At 42.2% G+C, this 24759-nt stretch overlaps 1 long non-coding RNA gene across 1 annotated transcript in view; it reads right to left on the bottom strand.

Moving 5' to 3' along the window:
• Positions 1-20000: 20000 nt before the first annotated feature.
• LOC115499033 overlaps positions 20001-24759 on the bottom strand; it is a 44400-nt gene continuing 39641 nt past the window's right edge. The window contains exon 3 of the long non-coding RNA XR_003964056.1: positions 20001-20297. This is a non-coding gene — a long non-coding RNA (uncharacterized LOC115499033). The remainder of the gene's footprint in view (positions 20298-24759) is intronic.

Genomic DNA, 24759 nt, shown 5'->3' on the forward strand with positions numbered 1-24759 from the left:
TGCTGGAAAGGTTTAGCTAATGATCAGAACCTTGTGGTATTTTTGCCTCAAAGTGAACCTTTTGGGTTGTTCAACCTCAAGGCCAGAGGGGCCACACCTCAGTGGGCTTACCAAACAGGTTGACTGATCTTTGTGTCTATTTTCTGTTACTGTTTTGTTATTTTGTTACTGTTACATGTGGCTGAATTTGGTCCAAGACTTGCTTGCTTCGTAACACACCACCCAGATGCAAGGTTTTGGGCAAGGAGGCTTACTGCCCTCACCTCTAATCTTTGGAAACCAGGAGCATGCAACAAAAAGAAGCTAGTCATTGTGAATAGGCAAATCAGCCTAGGTCAGGTCACAACAACGGTTATCTTTAAAGTTTGCTTTATCCTGTCAAGATCCTGCTTTCAGTGCCTGCTGTTAAATGCCAAGAAAAAGGGGCGCCTGGGTGGGTCAGTCAGTTAAACCTCTGACTTCAGCTCAGGTCATGGTCTCACGGTTCATGGGTTCGAGCCCGCATCGGGCTCTGTGCTGACAGCTTGGAGCCTGGAGCCTGCCTTGAATTCTGTCTTCCTCTCTCTCTCTGCCCCTCCCCCACTCACACTCTGTCTCTCAAAAATAAATACATTTTAATATTATTATTAAAAATAATAATAAATAGATAAATAAATACCAAGAAAAATGAAATGCAAAGAAAACGAAGCTGGTAAGTTCCTCTGTTTGGTTTAAAACAAAGCATAAGGTCTGATGCTACTGTTTGCTGAAAACTATGCCCGATAAATGTGAACCCGTGTATACATGCATTCTCCTTGGTTAATCAGTTATGCATGTGTCCATTTTATTTAAGTGATGGACCAGCTTTAAATTTGATCCTCCAACAGGTAGGCTGAAACTCAGAAGCGCTACCACTACTGGTAGGAAAGAGTTCCTCCCCAAAGACGGGTCTCCCCACAGCCAACAGGAATACCACCGAAGAGAGCCACCAGAGGCTTGGTGGTGGAGGGCAGGTTCTCTATAGTAGCAGATCTCAAACTCGACTAGGTATCAAAATCTCTAGGAGGCCCTCAGGTCCCTGGGCCCTGCCTCTCCAAATTCAGGAGGGCTGACATGAGGCCAGAGAACCTGCATTTCAAACAAGCTCTGAGGTGCTGCTGATGCTTTTGGTCCTGCGACTATACTTTAAGAACCATGGCTCTCGTTCCCAACCTTGGCTGCACATTAGAACCACCTGGGGAGCTTTTAAAGCAATCAAGACCTACGGGACGCCTGGGTGGCTCAGTAGGTTAAGCGTCTGACTTTGGCTCAGGTCATGAGCTCACTGTTTGTGGGTTCAAGCCCCGCTTTGGGCTCTGTGCTGACAGCCTGGAGCCTGCTTCGGATTCTGTGTCTCCCTCTCTCTCTGCCCCTCCCGCACTCCTGCTCTGTCACTCTCTCTCTAAATTAAATAAACATTAAAAATTTTTTTTTTAAATCAAGACTCAGGCCACATCCCAGAATGATTGTATCAGAATCCCTGGGGTGGGGCCCAGGCCCCAGTATTTTTTTTTAACACTCCATAGAGAATTCCAAAGTAAAGCCAAGGTTGAGAACCATACTTCCAGAAGGAGGCCAGAGTCAAGCTATATCCGGCTTGGAATTCTCAAGCCAGATAATAATAGCAGTAACAATAACAAAGACGCAATTTATTAAGTCTGACTATATGCCAGTTTCTATTCTAGGCCTCCTATAGGCATCATCTGATTAATCTGCACAAAAATCTATGAAATAAGTATTTTTGACCTTTTTATTTTAAACAGATGGAACTCAGGCTCTGAGAGGTCAAGTGGCTGGCTAAGGTCACTCAGGAGACAACTGGTGAATTCAAACCCAAGAGGATATGACTCTAAACTCTGTGTTTCTTAATGACCCTGTGAAGCTCCCTCCTATCACCTATTCAAAAGGGTAGGTGGAAACAACAGCTACGTGAAGGATATAAAGAAAACACAAACGCAAACAGAGGAGGCTGGGGCAGTTTTGGAGGTGGGGCTGGTGCCCACATGTCACCTTTAAGCATCCTTGTGTAGATTTCACAGACAGACAGGGTCCATCTGTGGAGGGGGAATGACTGGGGATAGGGATCTTTATGCCTCCCACCCCATGTTCCAGGTCAAGTGGAGACATCTACTTTGAAGGAGATCTGGAAATGAGAGCATAATGGAGCTTGGCTTAGGGAGAGGAGAGTCAGCATTGGGACACTAGCAAGTTCCCCTGGTATCCAGGGTCTGGGAGCTAAACCAGCCCCTGCCAACCACAGGGGATGCCCCTCACATCACACAAGTGGAAGGGCCATGGAGCTACTGTCCTCCTGAAGCCCCTCCAGCCCCACCGCCTGCAGTCATATGCATACACAGTCCTTCACAGCAGACGGGCACATATCTGCATGTTAGAGCCACTTGGAAAGGTTTAAGATGTGAGTATTCAGGCCCCTCCCCCCTTGATTCTGATTTAATTGGTCTGGGATTAGGTCTAAGCACACTTTTTTAAAAATGATTCCTGGGTAGTTCTAATGGGCAGCTGTTTTAAGATAGCCATGATTTACTTTACTCCAGCACAATGTGATGTTATTACATCTTTGGATTAAGACAATGGTTCTTGACCTGGGCTGCAGGCTGCAGTCACCTGGGGAACTTCTAAAACTACCAATGCCTGGATGCCACCTCCAGGGAGTCTGATAGATTTGATCCGCAGGTGCAGTATTGGTATAAAGTTTTAAAAGTTCCTATAGGTGACTCCAATAGATGGTCAAGAATGAGAACTACCGGATCAAGTTCTAGCTCAGAAATTGATAATATATTTAAATATAAAAAATCCATTCTAACCTAGATACTCATGTTTCAAGATACTCATTCTGCAAAGGGAAAGTACTCTATGTTCTTCTATATCCTATCTCAATCAAGAACAAGTGCTTTGAAAATTAGCATACTGGACACCTAAATGAGTTTTTATTAAATAGCATGATGAATGTTACAAATGGGCTCTCACTGGTGAAATTACAGTTATATAACATATATATAGGCTGATAATATTTTTTAATGTTTATTTATTTTGAGAGAGAGGGTACACCAGGGAGGGGCAGAGAAAGAGAAAAAGAGAAGCCCAAGCAGGCTCTATGCTGTCAGCACAGAGCCCCGTGTGGAGCTTGATGTCACAAACCATGAGACCATGACCTGAGCCAAAATCAAGAGTTGGACACTTAACCGACTGAGCAACCCAGATATCCCAAGCTAATAATATTTTAAAGGCACTTCTTGCCTTTGTGGGAGTAGGGTATGAGAATCCGGTGAGGCCGATACCCTTTAATCTTAGGGTATCTTTTTTTTTTTTTTTTTCAACATTTATTTATTTTTGGGACAGAGAGAGACAGAGCATGAACGGGGGAGGGGCAGAGAGAGAGGGAGACACAGAACCGGAAACAGGCTCCAGGCTCTGAGCCATCAGCCCAGAGCCCGACGCGGGGCTCGAACTCACGGACCGCGAGATCGTGACCTGGCTGAAGTCGGACGCTTAACCGACTGCGCCACCCAGGCGCCCCTAATCTTAGGGTATCTTATTAGGGATATTACACTAGGCATATATTAGGAATATATTGCCTTAAACTACATATCTATGTGGTTCCATGTTTAGTCATGAATTCTCAAAGATTCTGCCTAATGTCAGATCTGTGGGTGACAGGAGCCTTGCTTTTATTTCAAATGAATATTGGATATGAAGCATAGATTGAGCACTTAAGAGCAGAATTCCTTAAGCTCAGGGAAGAGATCGTATGATTTTTTGTATGATAACTTGCTAATAAGTTATCATAGTTAATACATATTTGTACATCTAGCAGAATTTGCGTATGTCCAAACTCATCAAATTGTATACATTAAATATACACTTTTTTGTATATCAATTATGCCTCAATAAAACTGTAAGAAAATATAAAGACCCTCCCATCCACTTTTTAAAACATTTATTAATTTATTAAAATTGTCATATCTGAGGGGCGTCTGGGTGGCTCAGTCGGTTAAGCGTCCGACTTCAGCTCAGGTCATGATCTCACCGTTCATCAGTCTGATCCCCACATCCGGCTCTGTGCTGACAGCTCAGAGCCTGGAGACTGCTTCAGATTCTGTCTCCTTCAATCTCTGCACCTCCCCTACTCACGCTCTGTCTCTCCCTCTCTCTCAAAAATAAAGATTAAAAAAAAATTTTTTAATTGCCATATCTGAAAAAAAACAGACCTGTTAGTGAGGTTGTGGAAGTATTTAACTGTCACTCACGCACACCAAAGCAGCTCCTGATGGCTGTCAGCTCAGATCTGGCCTGGCTCTAACAGGAATCTCATAGGCCACTCTGGAATGGTGTCTGAACACAGACAAAGACGAGAGCATTGTCCAAACCACAAAAATGGCCAAACACCCTCTTCTCGTGCTACTGTGACTGAGGCTTCTTCACGCATTCCAGCGTTGGTCCCGCCTCTTAGATAAAAGAGGACCAGTCCCTTCTTTCCAACAGTACCCAACCCAGAACAAAACCATGCTTCCTTGAACTCCTGCCCAAGTCACCTAACACAAGCCCAGATTCCAGAACAAGCCTGAGACAACTCCCTCGCTGAGACATCCTAAAGTTCTCCATCTTGTTTTGTCTCTCTTGTTACAATGAACCAATTGCATTAGTTTTCTATTCTATGTTACTGGGTAACATATTGCCTTAATTGTAGAGGTTCAAAAACAGTAGAAATGTAGCACTTCATAGTTTCCCTGGGACAGGGGTCTGGGTATAGGTTAGCTGGGTCTTTTCAGTCTGTCACAAGACCAAAATCAAGGGGTCAGCTGGGGCTATGTTCTCATCTGCAGCTTGAGGTCCTTCCAAGCACACTCAGGTTATCAACAGAATCTGGTTCCTTGCTGTAGTAGGACTGAAGTCCTGTTTTCTTGTTGGCTGTTGGCTGTTAACTTTGACCAGGGTTCATTTTCAGCTCTAAGAAGCCACTTCCACATCTTAGCCACACAGGGTCCCTCCACAGGCAGTTCACAACATGGTTGTTTGCTGTTTTCCAGCCCAACTGGATGAGCTCCCTAATGTTTCACTTTCTTTTAAGGGTTCACCTGATTAGGTCAGACCCACCTAGGATAATCTGCCTTTTGACTGAGTAGTAACTCAGTTGTGGGAGTGACATTCCAACATATTCACAGGTCCCACTTAAATGGGTGGGTGGGGTGGGCACTATACAGGACTCGTCCACCAGGGGGCAGGATTCTTGGGGAGCATCCCTCTGGTACACCAAGAAACCTAACTTTTGACTACAAATATGTTCCTGGTGATCTTTGGCCGAAAGGCACCAACACTTCTCAGCTATCATTTTCTACTAAAACGAGCCTAAGACATGCATGACCAGACTACATTAAATCAATTCCTAATGCCAGGATGGGAAACCAAGGGGCAGACTTGCCAGGAGACGTTACTGAGCCCCATCCAAAACATCTGGGTGAATCACGGCCTTTTTTCATTGGCAGAGACACTGTAAGCCTCTCCCACCAAAAGGCAGGGGGAGCTTGATACCCAGAGGAGTAAAAAGAAATCTGTTGGCTCAATGATCTATCCACCAAATTTGAAATACTTGTCAAATGACCTATTCCCAAATTATAATAACTTTACTCATTTATTAAAATGTATCCTGAAGAACATTCTTGAGTATATTCAATAAATAGTAATACAGTAGTCCCCCCTTATCTGCGGGGGATATGTTCCAAGACCCTCGGTGGATGCCTGAAAGTGTTTTTTTCCCTATATATGCTGTTTTGTTCCTGTAAGTACATATCTATGATAAAATTAGTTACAGTAAGAGACTAACAACAATAACATAATAAAATAGAACAATTACAGCAATATACTATAATAAGAGTTATATGAATGTGGTCTCTCAAAATACCTTATTTACTCCCCTCTCATCCTTCTTCTTATAATGATGTGAGGTGTAAAATGCCTACCTGATGAGATAACGTGAGGTGAATTGCATAGGCATTGTGACTAGCATTAGGCTCTTACCATCTGCTTCCAAATCAGCTGACCACCGGTAACTGACACCATGGAAAGTGAAACCATGGATACAGGGGGACCCTGTATATTCTCTTAGATATAGGAATGATGAGCAATTCTTCCCTTCTATTAGAAGCAAAGGATACTTGCTAAGTGAGCAAATAAATGGTTATGTCCATTATCTATAGTTTTGAGCACCTCCTGCCCCAGGAGTCCAATTTAAATTATCCCTTTGGAAGAAAATATCAGAATGACTGGGCACCTGGAATTCACATCCAGTTGAAATATCTCTATGAACCACAACAGGTTGATTTTGCTCCCTAGAGAGGTGTCCTTAAATCCCAATTATCTTTTAATTTATGTGAATCTTTCTTTTACCTTCTTCAATCCTTCAATTACCTTCTTTTACTCAAACTATCAGGATTATTCGTGTATTCATTTGTTGAACAGATCTATCCTGAGCACCAACTATATGTTAGGTGCTCAGTATGGAGATACAGCAGTAGACCATAGAAATTTCCCCCTTCGTGGTATTTCCAATGTAGCAGAGATATTCAACAACAACAAAAGACAAACACTAACACAGTTACCAATTCTGACCAATACTAGCAAGGAAAAATGTAAGAGAAAAATAAAACCATGTGCTTGTGATAGTTACAGTAAATACACCAGGAACATTGAGTTTGAACATTTTTCTTTTCTCTTATCTCTACAAAGACTAAAAGATACTCAAGAAAACGAAGTCACTGTCTCAAAGAATGTTCATTGCAGCATTATTCTCAATTGCCAAGACATGGAAATAACCTAAGTGTCCATCAATGGATAAATGAATAAAGAAAATGTGATACACATAAACACACACACAGACACACACATTGGAATACTGTTCAGATGAAACTGGAGGGCATCATGCTATGTGAAATAAGTCAGAGAAAGACAAATACTGTATGACCTCACTTATATGTGGAATCTAAAAATGCTGAACTCACAGAAACAGAATAGAGTGATGGTGGTTGTCAGGGGCTGGAGATGGTCAAAATTGGGAGATGTTAGTCAAAGGGCACAAGCTTCCAATTACAAGATGAGTAAGCTCTGGGAATGTGATGTACAGCAGGGTGGCTATTGTTAACAGCCCTGTATTACATACTTGAAAGTGGCTAAAAGAGATTTTAAATGCTCTCACCACACACACACACACACACACACACACACACACACACACATACACACACAATGTAATTATGTGAAGTGATGGAGGTGTTAAATAAACTACACTAATTGTTTTTGCAATGTATCAAATCATCACATTGTACATCTTACACATAACACAATACTGTATGTCAATTATATCTCAAATCTCTAGAAAAAAGGAAGAGACATCCACCCTGGGAAATGTGAAGGACAATTAGCAATGTGCCTACCTGTCCAAGAGATAAGGGATTGACTTGATCAAGTTTATTTCAGGAATAAAACAGGTCAGCTGTGTGACCATGACCTTCTATTCACCTCATTTCAACTGGAAAAACTAGAGACCCTGCCCCCCAACTCAAAGGTCTCCACTCCTGATATTACTCGCTCCGTCAATCTTTGTTGTCAAGTCAGCTAAATGAGAAGTGCTTATTCGCCTTACGGATTAAAAATATAAAGATACCCATACTGAATATATTTAATGCCCATTAAAATTGTGGATAAAAGTCAGGGATACTTCATGTTTAAATATTTACCAAACACAGATAAGTCTTAGGTCTTAAATAGAATGGTATAATTTAGTTTAGTTTCATTCATTCTAAAATAGGGATCCTCCACTGTAATTATCCAGGTAAAGTCGGTTACTCTCAAAATCCTTCCTGGATTCCCCCAGGCACAGTTATTAATAGTTATGTCCTTCCCTGTGCTCCCATAAGACTTCCATTACAGCTCATTTTTGCACTGTTCCATAAATATCTTAAGTCTTTGAAATTACTTTTCTGGCTCTCTTACTCAACTGAGGCCCCAGAGAAGAACAACCTGGTCTTCTTCATCTGTGTATCCTTGGTTCCTAGCTGAGTGCCAAGTTCATAATAATAAAACCCAATACAAGTTTGAGTGAATAAGCAAAAGATATTGCACAAATCTAAATTTATTATAACAAATGCAAGAGGGTGACACTTGATTCTTGACTTGGGCACTAGATGAGGAAACAGCCATGCAAAGATCTAGTCAGGAACAGCATTCAAGACAGAACCTCTAATACCAAGGTTGAGAGGAGAGGAAGGAAAAAATTATATAGAAAGAAGGCTACTGGGAAAGTGAAAGAAAGTAGAGAAAATGAGGTCAGAGCAGAGAAGTAAAGGCCAAATAGTGTGGCCTCTTGTAGGTCAGTATAAGAAGTTTGCATTCTATACTATGTATAATGGAATTCGTTTTCAGCAGAATTACATAATATAATTTGTATATTTCAAAGATCACTCTGGCTATTGTTTGGAAAATGGAGTATAGAGGTGTGTGCTTGGGAGCAGGGAAACCCTAGAAGCCTAGTGCAGAAGTATAGGCAGGAGATGATGGTGACCAGTTCTAGAGCAGTAGCCACTGAGGTGGACAGAAGTAGCTGAACTTGAGCTATCTTTTGGACATTAAGGCAACTTGATAAGTTGGATGTGGGCAGGGCTGCTCTTTAGCTGGTACATCCCTGGAGAGCCCTCACAATGGCCAAAATACTGAAATATTTCTATACAAGTTGGTAAATAGTCATAGCCAAGAGCTCCGAAGTGGTGGCCCCATTCCAACACCCCAATATACCCAAACTTCCTCTAAAACGAAAAAGTAAAATACCAATGTTTGACATGGTAGGGACCCCACTAGACAACTCGACAGCTCAACTTTTTTCTGATTGGTGGGTTCCATGCTGTACTGTTTGCTAAAGATCACAATGGGATTTAAAGGGCAGGGAAACAAGAGGAATTGAGTGCTCCTAGGTTTTGGCTTGAGCTGTTGGATGGATGCACTGCCATTTACTGACATGGAGGAACAGGGAAGGAATAAGTCTGATGGCAAGAAAACAACAATTCTGTTAAATTTGATACTTATATTTTTAAAATATAAAATGTTTCATGTTTATTTTTGAGAGAGAGAGAGAGAGAGAGAGAGATCATGGCGGGGGGGGGGAGGGGCAGAGAGAGGGACACAGAATCTGGAGCAGGCTCCAGGCTCTGAGCTGTCCGCACAGAGCCCGACGTGGGGCTTGAACTCACGAACCGTGAGATCATGACCTGAGCTGAAATTGGACACTTAACCAACTGAGCCCCTAAATTTGATACTTGTTAAACATCCAGCTGGAAAGGACTAACAGGCCAAGTAAAGGTTCCCATCACTACCCACACCAACAAAGTTCAAAGCAACAAAACTCTAGAAGATCAAACTTGAGGACCATTTTACTGTGAATAATTCTATAAAATTCTGGATTTGATTAATACCATCAAGAACCTCCAAGTGTTTTATAAATCAGACTCTTATGTCCCATTTGGCTGGCTGGTAGTAGGCTGAATAATGGTCCCCCCAAGATATGGGTTCCTAAAGATAGTAGGCTGAATAATGGTCCCCCAAAGATATGGGTTCCAAAGATATGGGTTCCTATGGGCTTAGGAACCTGTAAATACTACCTAAGTACTAAGTACTACAGGTACTTAGGTACCTGTAAATACTACCTTATTCTGAAAAAGAGTCTCTACAGATGTGATTAGATTAAGATTCTTGAGATGGGTAGATTATCTTGAATTATCTAGGTGCGTCAAATGCAATCACATGTGTTATGGCCTGAATTGTGTACCCCTCAAATTCAAACACTGAAGCCCTAATCCCCAATGTAACTACTTAAAGATAGGGCTTTGAGAAGTAATTAAGGTTAAACTTTTTTTAATGTTTTTATTTATTTTTGAGAGAGAGACAGAGAGAGAGCGTGAGTGGGGGAGGGGCAAAGAGAGAGAGGGAGACACAGAATCTGAAGCAGGCTCCAGGCTCTGAGCTGTTAGCACAGAGCCCTACACGGGGCTTGAACTCATGAACCATGACATCATGATCTGAGCCGAAGTCGGACGCTTAACGGACTGAGCCACCCAGGCGCCCTGAAGTAATTAAGGTCATGAGGGTGGAGCCCTAATCTGAGAGGGCTGGTGGCTTTATAAGAAGAGGAAGAGGTTTTTCTTTCTCTCTTTCTTTCCCCCTCTCTCTCTCTCTCTCTCTCTCTCTCTGTGTCCCTCCCTCCTTGCTCCGAACCCAACATACACACACCATCTGAGGACACAGAAAGAAGGCAGCTGTCTTCCAGCCAGGAAGGGAAATCTAACCAGAAATCAAATTGGCTAGCACTTTGATATTCACCTTCCCAGCCTCCACAATTGTGAGAAATACATTTTCTGTTGTTTAAGCCACACAAGCTGTGGTATTTTGTTATGGAAGCCCAAGCAGACTAACGTAATATGTATTCATATAAGAAAGATGGAGAGGAAAATTAAAAACAGACAGAAGAAAAGAAGGCCAACGATGGAGGCAGAGGGGCGCCTGGGTTGCTCAGTTGGTTAAGCGTCCAACTTCGGCTCAGGTCACGATCTCACGGTTCGTGAGTTCAAGCCCCACGTCGGGCTCTGTGCTGACAGCTCAGAGCCTGGAGCCTGCTTCAGATTCTGTGTCTCCCTCTCTCTCTGCCCCTCCCCCCACTTGCTCTCTCTTCTCTCTCTCTCTCTCTCTCAAAAATAAATAGACATAAAAAACATTAAAAAAAAAAAAAAGATGGAGGCAGAGATTGGAGTGATGTGGCCCAAGACAAGGAATGTCAGCAGCCACCAGATGTTAGAAGAGGCAGGGAACATATTCTCCCCAAGGATCTTCAAAAGGAGTACAGCTCTATGGAGGCTTTGATTTTGACCGAGCGGCAGAGATCTCAGACTTCTGGCCTACAGAACTGTGCAAAAGTACATTTCTGTTATTTTAAACCACCACGGCTGTGGTAATTTATCACAGTGGCAACAGGAAACAAATACACACACCAAGGTAGTTGGGAGGAGAGGTGGTGTCATGTCCCTTTTACAAATGAAAATCCAGAGACAGGAATGTTTATGACACTGGGCCAAATCCTTCTGATTTGTAGGGCAGACAACTGCCCCACCTCTGCCTTCCCCGTTAGATTAGCCCCATGGCTTTCAGCAGGACTCTTTCGGGGCCTCTGCCCTGTGTGATGAGACAGAGGTGACAAATACTCTCTCTCTGACCAAACCTTAACAGGCTTCTCAGAGCCTTTTTAACGACCAGGCCTTGACCTTGGCCTGCATCCTGTCCTCAGCCTGCCTAGCCTAGTTTTATCAAGAATCCTGCTGTTAGTCTAGTGAGAACACCCCTCCTCCCCAACCTTAATATTTGATCAAATTCCTGAATCCCCACCTTTGATGCCTAAGTCCTTGACCTTCCTTTAGCAAAAATTCTATTGGGTTTGTTTGGCAAGAATCCCCCTACCCTTGATGTCTCTCCTTAGTAATTTTTTATCCATTGACCCCTTCATTCTGCTCATCAGCTATAAATCCCATTTGTCCTTGCTATAGTCGGAGTTCAGCTTGATCTTTTTCCTTTATTGCAATAGAGCTGACCCTTCCTGTAATAGTCTTGAAAAAAGTCTTCCTTACCATTTTCACAAGTGCTACAATAATTTTTTCTTTAACAGGGGTGCATTGCTGGTATATCAACTACTGATTTCCAGAAGTTAGGAGCTTTGAACAGCTCTCCCTTCCAAATTTCAAGGTTGCGGCTGCTGCTAAAGATGTCACACAGGGTTAGAAAAAAGAGGAAATAGTCCTGTTCTCTTTGGAGATACTTGTCTTTGCGTTGAAACCCCTTATAACTTTTGCATTATGAAGAAGACTAAGAGAGCTAGTCCTTCTGTTTTGTCTTTAACCTTCCTTCCTTCCTTCCACTCTTTCTTTCATTCATTTATTCAGGAAATATTTACTGAACCACAACTATGCACAAGGTTCCATGCTCTGTGCCATAGGGTTATAAATATGCAGACGTTATAACCACTGCCCTCAAAGGAGGAAGGAAACCATGGTAGGAATCTGAGACCCTACCATGTATCTGGCAGCATGCTAGACATTTTCACACACCCGCTAACATTTAATCAATCCACAGGACCAGAGAGATAGTTGTTATTTTTCTTTCTTTTTTTTTCACCCTTAACAGATGATAGAACTGATTCTTAAAGAAATTGAGCAACTTACTCAAGGAAAAGGAAAGACATGATAACAAAGCAGCTGTTGATGAAACTGGCTGAGTGGAAAGAACACAATAAGAAAGAACAATGGGAAAGACCACAGCTATTGAATGTTGGAGGTAGGTCTCAAAACCAGATGTTAGACATGGAAATCTATGACCCCTTTTCTCACTGTGATGTATAACAATTAAGATATGCACACAAACCACTAGAATACAAAGTAAATAGAAATAACTTTTGCTGTCCCAAAAGAAAATGGGTAAAGACCTTGGAAATCAAAGAATTAAAAATACAAAGGAAAAGAAATACTGTGTCTAATACACGCAAAGCACTTCACTTTGTATATTCACATGCATGGCCTTTTCATTTTATTGCGGTAACAACATTTAACACAAAATCTAGCCTCTAAATAAATCTTTAAGAGCACAATAGAGTATTGTTGATAGGCACAACATTGTACATCAGATCTCTAGAACTCGTTCATCTTTTATAAATGAACCTTTTTGCCCACTGAACAGCAGCTCCCTATTTCCCCCTCCCCTCAGCCTCTGGCAACCACCATTCTTCTCTCTGCTTCTACGCATAATCTTACTCAATTCTTTCAACAATGCTGTAATGAGAGACATCTCACTTTCAGCAAGAAAGAGTACAAAAATCTTCAAGGAAAAGGTAATGCCAGTTCTGTACTTTGAAGGATGACAGTAGAGCATGGGGAACCAGAGAGAAGACACATTCCAAGGCAGGAAACAGGGTGCTCTAGAAAAAGGGAGGGGGTGGTTGGGTGGCTCAGTCAGTTGAGCATCTGACTTCAGCTCAGGTCATGATCTTGCAATGTGTGGGTTCAAGCCCTGCATCAGGCTCTGCACTGACAGAATGAAGCCTGCCTGGGATTCTGTCTCTCTTCCTCTCCCTTGCCATACGTGCTACCTTTCTCTCTCTCTCTCAAAATAAATAAGTAAACTTTAAAAAAAAGAAAGAAAGAAAATGAAAAGACATGATCACAAAGCAGCTGTTGATGAATGGGCTGAGCAGAAAGAACACAACAGGAAAGAACAGAATGTGGAGAACCCACCTCTGGTCATGCTCAAGTACCTGGTCCTGGTTCAGTGTGCCATGGGAGCTTCTGACAAGGAGGCCAGAGTAGACCTTTGGTAAAATGTGGTGTGGGGTTGACCCGAAAAGGATGGCAGGAGAGCCCAGGGTCAAGAGAACCTCATGAGTGATTATAAGGCTCTCCTGGGGCAGAGGCTGGGGCTGGAGGAAGGGGAGAAGCACATAGTAAGATGAACACATACACAGTTTTTCAAAAATAGCACTAAAGACAGGAAAAGCTATGGCTCAAAATAAATAGTTCTCTTTGAGAACAGAGGCAGCAATGGGCCTACGCTGTTTTCACTTAAACACACATTTGTTAGATGCTGAGTGTGGCAGCTGAGCAGCAGCGAACCACCTCTTATCTCCAAATCCAGGCCATTTCACTCCTCTGCCCAGAGTCTGAATAACAAATATTCTACTCCTCCAAAGAAAACAATGTCATTGAATGAGGTAGAAGTATAAAAAATAGGATGACTTGATTTTATGGACAGAGTTTCATATGATATATCACAACTTGCCTATTTCTTTTCCGGTTGAGACACCAGCCCGAAGAACTGACCTTGGAAAGTCATTTTCTTCCTCTTTTCAGTACAGTTTTGAAAACTGAAATGTTTTTAGAATTGGAGAGACAAACCTAGGACTGCAGCTTATAGCAAAGAAAGGATAATCAGTCTGTTCAAAGAACCAGAGTTCTTCTCACAAGACTGATCAGGAACAGCTGGAAGTATGCCCAGCGAAGTCTATGGATTATGCGGTGATGGAACTAATTCACTGGCACCTGTTACTCTTCAAATACTTCACGTTATGGATTTACCAATTAATAAGACAATCCCTGACCTCACGATGCCTACAGGCATATAGAAAAATTCCCATATGGTGTGATGGGAACAACAATATAGAGCATAGAGGTTTGGGGAGCCGGTGAAATTTCCCAGAGACCCAAGTAAACAGGCACCATCCAAGGAAGAGTACGTCAGGGTTGAGAAGTCAATGTCTCCTAAACTTCCACACTATACTTCCTGGCTTCAAACTACCTTACAAAGGTACAGCAATCAAAACAGTACGGTACTTGCATAAAATTAGACATACAGACCAACCAAAACAGATTCAAGAGCCCAGAAATAAACCTTCACATATATGATCAACTAACATTTGACAAGGGAGCCAAGAACACTAAATGGGGAGAGGATAATCTCTTCAATGAATAGTGCTGGGAAAACTGGATAATCACAGGAAGAAGGATGAAACTGGACCCCTATCTTATACCACCCACAAAACTAACTTGATATGGATTCAAGACTTCCCCCAAAGAGCTGAAACTTTAAAACTCCTGGAGAAAAACAGGGAAAAGGTCCTTCACATTGGTCTTGGCAACGATTTGTTGGATGTGACTCCAAATATCGAGATCATTATTAAAGACTTTTGATCTGGAATTGAGTATAGCTATTTTAAGTATCAAACCTGGTTGTAAAAACTTTCCACAAGCAAAATCATTTTCTCACTAAAAAAATTAACAATCCTTGGTGGCTCAGTTGGTTAAGTGTCTGACTCTTGATTTTGGCTCAGGTCATGATCTCACGGTCGTGGGATTGAGCCCCGTGTCAGTCTCCATGCTGACCACGGAGCCTGCTGGGGATTCTTTCTCACCCTCTCTCTCTGTCCTTCCCTTGCTTGTGCTCTCTCGCTAAAAATAAATAAATACACATTAAAAAAATTAATAATACTCAATTTGAATATTTTATGTAAACTGACTGTCATCTTTCTCAACATTTAATTTTCCTTGTAATTACATGATGCCAAAAAAAAGATTTTGTTCACCTTGTCCTATATAGATGCTCCCAGAATCCCTTCAGTCTACCCACAACGTGCTATAAAAATACAACCATTTTCTATCAGTGCCATGATGCAACAGTAGTCCCTTACACTTGAGCACATGATCTAATAGCTTAGGGAAGGCTTCTTTCCAACACTATGAGTTAAGTGTGGAAGCTTCGAGAGAAATTTTCTAATGAGAAAATTGCTTCAATGTACATATTTTTCAGTTTGCATGCTGTATCAAAAGCATACTCATTATGTAGTGTGTGAAGAATGTTTCCTAAAAAATTTGATCTTCAATTATGGATCTCAGTTCTCAAGATTGTTGCATGAATCCCATCTTGGGAGGATTGCTCATGGCTACCTCATTCCTCAGGATCCTCCCTCCTCTGGCAAGACCTAGAACAATCTGGGCTCTGCAGTCTCCAAGTTGTTTGATATCAGCAAGCCACGTTTTCTTATTTGGTTATTTGGCCACTTAAAGCAAAAACAATATAATCTAATTTTAGTATACTCTTTGGCTAATTTCACTATTTTCATTATTTTATTTAAAAAATATTCTCTTGGGGCCCCTGGGTGGCTCAGTCGGTTAAGCGTCTGACTTTAGCTCAGGTCATGATCTCTTAGTTTGTGGGTTTGAGCCCCGCATTGGGCTCTGTGCTGACAGCTCAGAGCCTGGAGCCTGCTTTGGATTCTGTGTCTCCCCCTCTCTCTCTGTCCCTCCCCTGCTCGTGCTCTGTCTCTGTCTCTCAAAAATAAACATTAAAAAAAATTTTTCTTTAAATATTCTCTCTACTCTTTTAACTCAGTTGTAACATTTTATCTTATTTCTCCTAGTCTTACCCTGTTGTGGAATGGGAAGACTGGAGAAGTGAAGGGGTTCAGACAAAGTCTTGCTGAGTTTCCCCTATATTATCATTGTTCATATCTGTGCTAGGCACATTCACATGCTATTGCCAGTCAGTAAACAATCCTACAGTATAGGAAGTAGTCGATCCAACTTACAGATAAGGACAGTGAGGCTCAAAATGACTTAGCAATTGCCCCAGGACACACCTCTAGTGAGCAGGTGAGGGTATCAGGAGTTGCAGTAAGATCTGTTACATTTGGAACCTGTGGTCTGTCTACTCCCACAGTGTTTCTCAAACTTCAATATGCTTCTAAGACACTAGGCATCTTAAAATGTAGACTTCACAGGTCTGGGGTGGAACTTGAGAGTCTGCATTCCTGACAGGTTTCTAGGGGAAGGCAGGTGCTGCTCCCCAGACCACACTTGAGTTAAAAAGTGCACATGGTTTTAGGCTTCTCAGAGCACATGGGCATCAAGGAGATGGCCCAGATAGAGCCGTCGAGGTTATCGTTTACAGCTGAGTTAGCCCTCTTTCGCTGACTGGCTTTTGATCAGGGTTCCAATGGATGGCTAGCAAGAGCTAATTACAATCCTGACTAATTCACTGTCAGTTGTTATTCATTAACAAATTATGTTCCTGACAAACTGCTCTAGTGTGGTACCCTAAGTACTGTAATTAAAATCTTAGAAAGTTGCATGTGAGCTTAATTGATTTCCTTAATGTATTACTCAGACTAAACATCCCATTATTTTGTCTTGATGTTTATGAAGGGGCAGAAGTCTGCTGCCACCCAGGCAGCAGATACACGGGCTCTGCGTTAACAGGGAGCCTGCCCACTTTGGGGGCCCGGACACTTGCCCAGTGGTGCTACCTGGGCGTTCAAATGATAGTGGCGATGGCTCTCCACCGGAAGTATTCACAGAGGGAGGGATGGAGGGTAATTTGACTTGTGCCTCGAATTAATTTGCGTCCTCCTGGGGTTTCCCAACATTGAGAGTGTTATGATGACTCCCTAGTGTACCGATAGAGAAAGAGAGAGAAGCTTCCCCAGGCTGTCAGGTCCCCTGTCCTACACAGGCTCTTGCTTTTAGCACTGGACACCACAGGGCAGAATGGGAGAGGCAGCTGGGAACAGTATCTACACTTCAGCTAATGTCATGTGTGATGCAAACAAGTCCAATGTATTTGGCAAATTTGGAATGCCGTGGGCAGCTGATACCAATATTACAAGCCATGGATTTAGACTACATGTTTTCATTCATTCATGTTTGACAGCCTCTTAATGAGTACCTAGTATGGGCCAGGCAAGGCCCATATTAAAAATAATATTACATTTAAAAAATTAAATTAAAAAAAACAACATGCAAAATATTCACAACTTTAATAAAGGCAAACGTTTATATATTAAATGCCAGGCACCGTTCTAGGAACTTTGAACATATTAACTCATTTGATTCTTGCTCAGTTCCTATAAAGTAGGTGCTTTTATTATCTCTGTTTTAAAAGTGAGAAAACTGAGGGGCGCCTGGGTGGCTCAGTCAGCTAAGTGTCTGACTTCTGCTCAGGTCATGATCTTGTGGTTCATGAGCTCAAGTTCCACATTGGGCTCTGTGCTGAAAACTCAGAGCCTGGAGCCCGCATTGGACTCTGTGTCTCTTTCTCTGCCCCTCCCATGCTCATGCTCTCTGTCTCTCAAAAAATTAATAAAATGAGGGGTGCCTGGGTGGCTCAGTTGGTTGGGCGTCCAACTTCGGCTCAGGTCATGATCTCGCGGTTCATGGGTTCGAGCCCCGCGTTGGGCTCTGTGCTGACAGCTCAGAGCCTGGAGCCTGCTTCGGATTTTGTGTCTCCCTCTCTCTGTCCCTCCCTTGCTCACTCTCTCTCTCTCTCTCTCTCTCTCTCAAAAATAAACATTAAAAAAATTATTTAAAAAATGAATAAAATGAAAAAATTTATAAGTGAGAAAACTGAGGTAACAGAGAAGGTAAGGAACTTTCCTAAGGTCACACAGCTAGGATTCAGATGCAAACAATCTGGCTCTCACACCTTCCTTGGACCCCTGTGTTATGTTCTCTCTCTTTACTAAAATAATAATAGCTAATGAAGACTTAGTGTGTCCTCATGAGTAATTTTATACTTACAAAACCCTAATGAGAAAGGTACTTCCATTATCACAATTTCACAGTTGAGGAAAATGAGTCACAGAGAGGTTGCTGACTTGCCCCAAAGTCTCCCAGCTTATCAGTGTCAGAGCCAGAATTTGAGTGCAGGCCCAGAAACTGTACTCTTAATCTCAATGCATCTTAGAACTAGCAGAGATCTGGAAAATCATAGAGATTTGGGGCCTGTACAGGCCAACCAATATAAATAATTAAACTCCAGGTGATCCTGCCCTAGATTCCCAACAGAGGAAGATAAGGCCCAAGTAGAAAGTGCAAAGCTGGGATGTGAAGGCAGATGACCCAATGCTAAGGCTGCCCTGGACCTTGGTATTATCATGTCTCTTGCATATCTGCAGTTCTTGGACGCTATTTTCCTGCCCTCTGCCCTACTCACCCTCACTCAGCATCCAAAACAACAGGGGTGGACCACATGAGTCTAAGGATAAACGTAACAGGCTGGCAATATGTTGCATTATTCTCCACGCACTATATATTGAAGAAACTAAAATGTGCTTAAATTTTAGAACTTTACTTTCATTTTTTATGAGGGTACATATCAGAAAAATGCAAATTATAAAAGAAACATTAGTCACATTTTCCTGATTCTGAAAAGAAAGGGTGTCAGTTGTGAGGTCACGGAAAAGAATTGGACTACTTTGCTGGAACGAGAGACGGAGCTTTTTCAATAGGTTATTTCTCATGCAGCACCAAGTAGCTGAAGGAGGACTCCCATCATCCGCCGGCTGCCCTCAGCATGATGTGCTTCATTTGTGCTTTCAGGCGCTCTCCTTGGTTCTGGAACCACAGCCTGACGTGATTCATCCCCACTACCCTCTGAGTCACTTCCTGGGTCACTCTTCATGGGCTCCCTCACCACAAATGGCATTATTTCTGCTTCTCTCAGACAAGTGCCTTTGCGTATGCCTCAACCCAGGCCTCCAGATCATTTTACTCTCAGACTTGTGCCCCAGGCAACACAAAGTCCTTTCCTTCCAGTTTCCCGGGGTGATCCGACTCGGTGCCATCATCCTTGGTGAGCTACCTTCGGCAGTTTCCACTCGTTATCATGTATGTTTTTCTCTCCGGTAAACCAACCTTGTATCCTTCCATTGGACTGTCCTTTTGGTAGAACAAACTGGCTTTCCAGTTTCCAGTTTGTGGCTTTTAACACAGAAAGTTCAACTGTTTGTATATATATATATATATGTATATATATATACATATATATATATATATACACACACACATACTAGAAACCCAAACTGTAAATTTCTATCATATTACTAAACAAAAACTGGGTTTGAGCTTAAGTTCAAAGAATCATGTAGACATTATTCATCTCTGCAAACTCCATTTTCAATTCTTATGCAGGATCCTGGAGCATTGATGACTTAGCTAATAAAAATGCTGTTGGAAGTTAAAAATCGCTCCTGGGGTAGTGCTACCTTTCAGTAAGAAAGTTCTTAAAAACACTTGACAGAACTTGGCTGCATGTGACAGATTTTTCCCTCTATACAAGTCACCGTATGCACGCTGAAGAGGCAATGCAATCGTCAGAAAAGCTTCAACCGTTCTTTTCAATTTATTTGATATAAAAGAAAACATCTGGCTCAGGGTATGTGTCTAGAATACAAACTATTTGTGAAGCAGGTATGATGCTGGTACCTGGTAAAAGCAGAACTTCTTTTCTTCTCTTTTCTTTCTCTTCTTCCTTCCTTCCTTCCTCCCTCCCCCTTTCTTTCTTTCTCTTTCTTTCTTTCTTTCTCTCTCTCTCTCTCTCTCTCTCTCTCTCTCTCTCTCTTTCTTTCTTTCTTTCTTTCTTTCTTTTTCTGGAACTGCCACTGGGAGGTTACTGGCAACTTTTAGTTTGGGGAAGTTGAGAAAGCTCTCAGAGTCTTTGGAACAGAGTCCTTTTGTCTTTGGAAGTTTTCCAGGATTGGCCCTGTAGTTATATAAACACGAAGCAAGTACCCACCCACTGTCCTTGGCGATAGCAGTGAGGTCACCATAAATCTCAATGCTGATGCTGCAGAGCAAGATGCCAAGTGCTCTGCCCAGTGATGTAAGTGGGGTATCTTCCGCCAGAACCATGCCCTTGAAGAGGGTGAGAAATGTTTTGCTTAAATGTGAATCTAGACCAGGACCACTGGTATAAGTAGTATTTAAAGAGTAAATAACACCAACTTTGTGAAATGTATTTTCAACTATTTGAGTGTTTTCAACACCATAAAAAAAAAAAAAAGAAAGAAAAAAAAAAGCAACCACCCACACACATATACATACACACAAGACATTTTAAATTTTAAAAGATATTGTACACTTTACAGAGTTTACCAGTAAACACATGCCACAGATATTTAACATAGAGTTTCAGAAACAATACTTACCCTTATTGTGTTTAATGCTGACATTTCTATATATTCTATGTCACTGTTTTAAAGGTTGGCTGTGTTCCACTGAATTCATATTATGACCTTTTAATGGATCATGATTTGCAGTTTGAAAAACTTCCAACTATTGTGATTGCTTTATATGGGTCCAGTGATCAATCTGTGGAATCCAAGAGATTTGGGGCCTTAGACTTTGAGGTTCAGGGACCTACAGAGATGACAACAATTTGCTTTAAAACACATCAACACAGCCAGTTAGTTTTAGCTTTTGCCCTGGGAGTAGCTGGGGCAGTCAGCTGGCATTCTGATGTGCACTCGATCCACCAATGCGTTTGCCATCTGTACCTCAATAGTCAAAGCTTTGCTAATTTGCACAGGGAATGTCAAAAATGGGTTTTTATTTTGCAAAATGGTGTCCTGTTGATCAGCATTACAAATATCAGAAATGGGCTCTCATTAATGAAAAGTATTCTTTGTCAAATATATTTCAATTTAAAAAAGGTTTTTAAAAGTTAAAAAAAAAAACATTTGTAATAAAGCTATTTCCAGGAATGTGGAAACATGTATTCTTAATATGTAGACTGGATAAAATATCTCCACCCTTGTGCAACTATCAGAATCCAGACAGCCCAGTAACTACACTAGGGACACTTGATTGCTAAAAGGCATGCACTCCAGTGTGTGGCCATCAATGTGGAATATCCTTGTTGTCTGATATTGACTGAAAGGGTGACAGAATCCTGCCTCTGCAGTCTTGGCTTTTGTCTCCAGTGAACAGAAGTTCATGCAAGGTGTTCATCAGACCATCCAAAAGGCCAGACAGAGGCTGTGACTTCATCAAGCTTCCAGAATAGATAGCCGTGACCTGTTTTGTGCCTGCCTGCTAGTGAATGTGTGTTTAGCAAATGTCTGCTTGTGTGGCAGAATCTGGGCTGAGACTTGTTCCATTATAATATGGTAGCAAGGTTATGTGGGAGTGGCAAACTGTTACCCACCTCAAACTTCTTTGTCTGACTAGTGTTATCTTTTAAAAAAAATTTTTTTTACATTTATTTATTTTTGAGAAACAGAGTGAGACAAAGCATGAGCGGGGGAGGGGCAAAGAGAGAAGGAGACACAGATTCTGAAGCAGGCTCCAGGCTCTGAGCAAGCGGTCAGCATGGAGCCTGATGCAGGGCTCGAACCCACAAACTGTGAGATCATGATCTGATCCGAAGTTGGACGCTCAACCGACTGAGCCACCCAGGTGCCCCTGACTAGTGTTATCTTTAAAAAAAAAAAAAAAAAAAAAAAAAAAGGAGGGGGGGGCGCCTGGGTGGTTTAGTCATTTGAGTGCCCAACTTCAACTCAGGTCATGATCTCACAGCTTGTGGGTTCGAGCTCTGCATCAGGCTCTGTGCTGACAGCTCAGAGTCTGGAGCCTTCTTCGAATTCTGTGTCTCCCACTCTCTCTGCCCCACTCCTAATTGACTCTGTCTCTCAAAAATGAATAAACGTTAAAAAAAAATTTAAAGCAACTTTAAAAAACAAAACAAAAACCCCAAAAGGGGTGCCTTCGTGGCTCAGATGGTTAAGTGTCTGACTCTTGATTACGGCTCAGGTCATGATCTCACAGTTCGTGAGACTGAGCCTCCCATCAGGTTCTGCACAGATAGTGTGGAGCCTGCTTGGGACTATCTCTCTCCCTCTCTCTCTGCCCCTCTCCCACTCGTGCTCTCTCTCTCTCTCTCTCTTAAAATAAATATATAAACTTAAAAAAAAAAGCCCTGAGAGCTGTGATTACCAATTGATTAAATCCATCCAGTTCATAGGGCCCTTCCATAATTGCAAATCTATGTGAAGCATGAGGGACCCTCAGAAACAGGTTACTTTGGGGGAGAATGGTTGACAAATGTGACCAGCAGAACAGATCTATAGAGCATGTGAGTATTCTCTTGACTCAGAATTCAGCTGGTGACAAAGACTCAGCAGAGGAAGGGTCTTCAAAGGATGGGGACATATGATTATTTTACCTTATTTTTAAATTTTCATTTTAGAAGTCTGGGAGGAGATAATTTTGTTTTTTTAATTTATTTTTATTTTTATTAAAAAAATTTTTTTAATGTTTATTTTTTCAGAGAGAGAGACAGAGTGCAAGCAGGGGAGGAGCAGAGAGAGACACACACACGAGAATCTGAAGCAGGCTCCAGGCTCTGAACTGTCAGCACAGAGCCTGATGCAGGGTTTGAACCCACAAACTAAGAGATCATGACCTGAGCCAACTGGGCCACCTGGGCACCCCATGATCATTTTACTTTAGATCACAAAAGGAAATAAGGCCTTATTTGGTAATCAGAGGCTGGGGAGGCCTGGAAATTCATAAGCCACATTTAAAATCGTAGTAAACAGTAAGAAGGATTTTGTTGACATTCTACTCTATTTAAACACTGGTGTTTTAGTTATGAAGTTTGCTTTCTCAGGATAATATTGTGGGAGGAAAAGTGGCAGGACTCCCTATGAGCCTCAGATATATTCAAACTGAGTTTCAGACCTTCCTGACAAACAAAGGGATAGGCCATAACTGAGGAGCAGTGAGGAAAGGGCTTTCTGAATTGCAGGACTATTTGGAAGGAAGCTAGTGGAAGAAGGTCTGAAAAGTGTCCAGGAGAGATAAAGACGAAATGAAGGATTTGTGATCTCCCTTGTGTATCACTTGCTGGGCCAGCCCATGAACTAGGTCTGAGCTCTCTGGGCTGCGGGCAGGACTAAAAGGAGATGGGGGGATATTGCTCCCAGTGTCCTGGACCTGGGGAATTAAGTGTAACCCAGAGAGGAAGAGGGATCTTCTCTCCATCGCCGTATGCATCCAACACAGAGAAGATTCAAGGGATTACAGAGCCACTTAGAAGCTAGAGAGTCTGGGTCTGCATCTTGGGTATCACTTAGAGACCACAGACAACGGTGTTGTCACCCAAAGCCCTGCCATCAGCGATAGTGCCGAGACATGACCACTGAGGGGCTTTTCTGTTGGTGGACATGGACTGTATAAGCCAGAGAGAAAGAAATTGAGATCAGTTTCATAGGCTCCTTCAGTTTGGGACAAGAGCCAGAATTATTTGGTTATTGCCCACACTGAGCTCCATGATACCTATTTATACAAGACTTGAGGAAACTTGAGATAAATTTGAGGATCTCATTAGGATTGCAGTGATTATAGATTCTCCTTCAAAAATCGAGCCCGAGACAAGGGCTTGTGTATAAGCAGTTTATTTGGGAAGTGATCCAGGAAAGTAGGCCAAGAGGAAATGGCAGCACAGGAGTATATTATCCAGTTGGTCACTGCTGGGTTACTAGGGCTCGACCCACTAAGACCTTTTAAGGAGCCATATATATAATATGCCTCCATTATCCACCAGCTCTCATCCCCCATTAGAAAAGGGATGCCCCATTGGGCTTTAACTCCCCTGCCCTTTTAGGTTGTGCATGCCTGAGTGGGTCTCCATAGCCATCTCACAACACAGCATTAAAGAAGTCCCAGGGCAGAAGGCCATGATGCAGATGAAGTGAGGCTCTGTCAGAATATGTTTGCACAAAGCTAGCTGCTGCAGCAGGGGCTGGAGTAAAACGGGGGCCAAGAAGATGTGAGGATGGTAAGTGGTTCATACCAAGTGTCTGATATTGTACATCTCTTGCACTGCTCACATCCACTCTGCCCTACATTAAGTCCCATTCAACAGGCAGCATTCAATGTGGTGAGACTTCCACAGTCTCCACAAGGGACTTAATGCAGGAAGCTTCCTGGAAAAAGCTACAGTCCTTAGTGCTGTAACTGGTGTTGCAGGAAGAAGGGGTCTGATAGTGTCCATCTGCTACCAAGTGCCTGGCTCATACTTTCCCCATACCTTCATAAGAAAGGGGTACCTTTTAAGAAAGGGAAATTGTCAATTATGTGAATTGGAATTCAATTTCAAGTAATAGACAACTGACCCCAAATGGCTTAAACTGAAAAAGTGAACTTATTCGGTCATATAACCGAGCAGTCCAGGAGAAGATATGGATTCAGATGGGGCCCAAGGCAAAACGTATGTGGTATTGTTGCCATGGAAGAGAAGGGCGGGGGAGGGGGGCGGGAAATAGGTGTGTATTTCATCAATATTTAAAATGTTTGCCAATATGATAAATGAAAA

This window comes from Lynx canadensis, chromosome D4, assembly GCF_007474595.2.
Source record: "Lynx canadensis isolate LIC74 chromosome D4, mLynCan4.pri.v2, whole genome shotgun sequence".
In the NCBI taxonomy this organism is placed as follows: Eukaryota; Metazoa; Chordata; class Mammalia; order Carnivora; family Felidae; genus Lynx; species Lynx canadensis.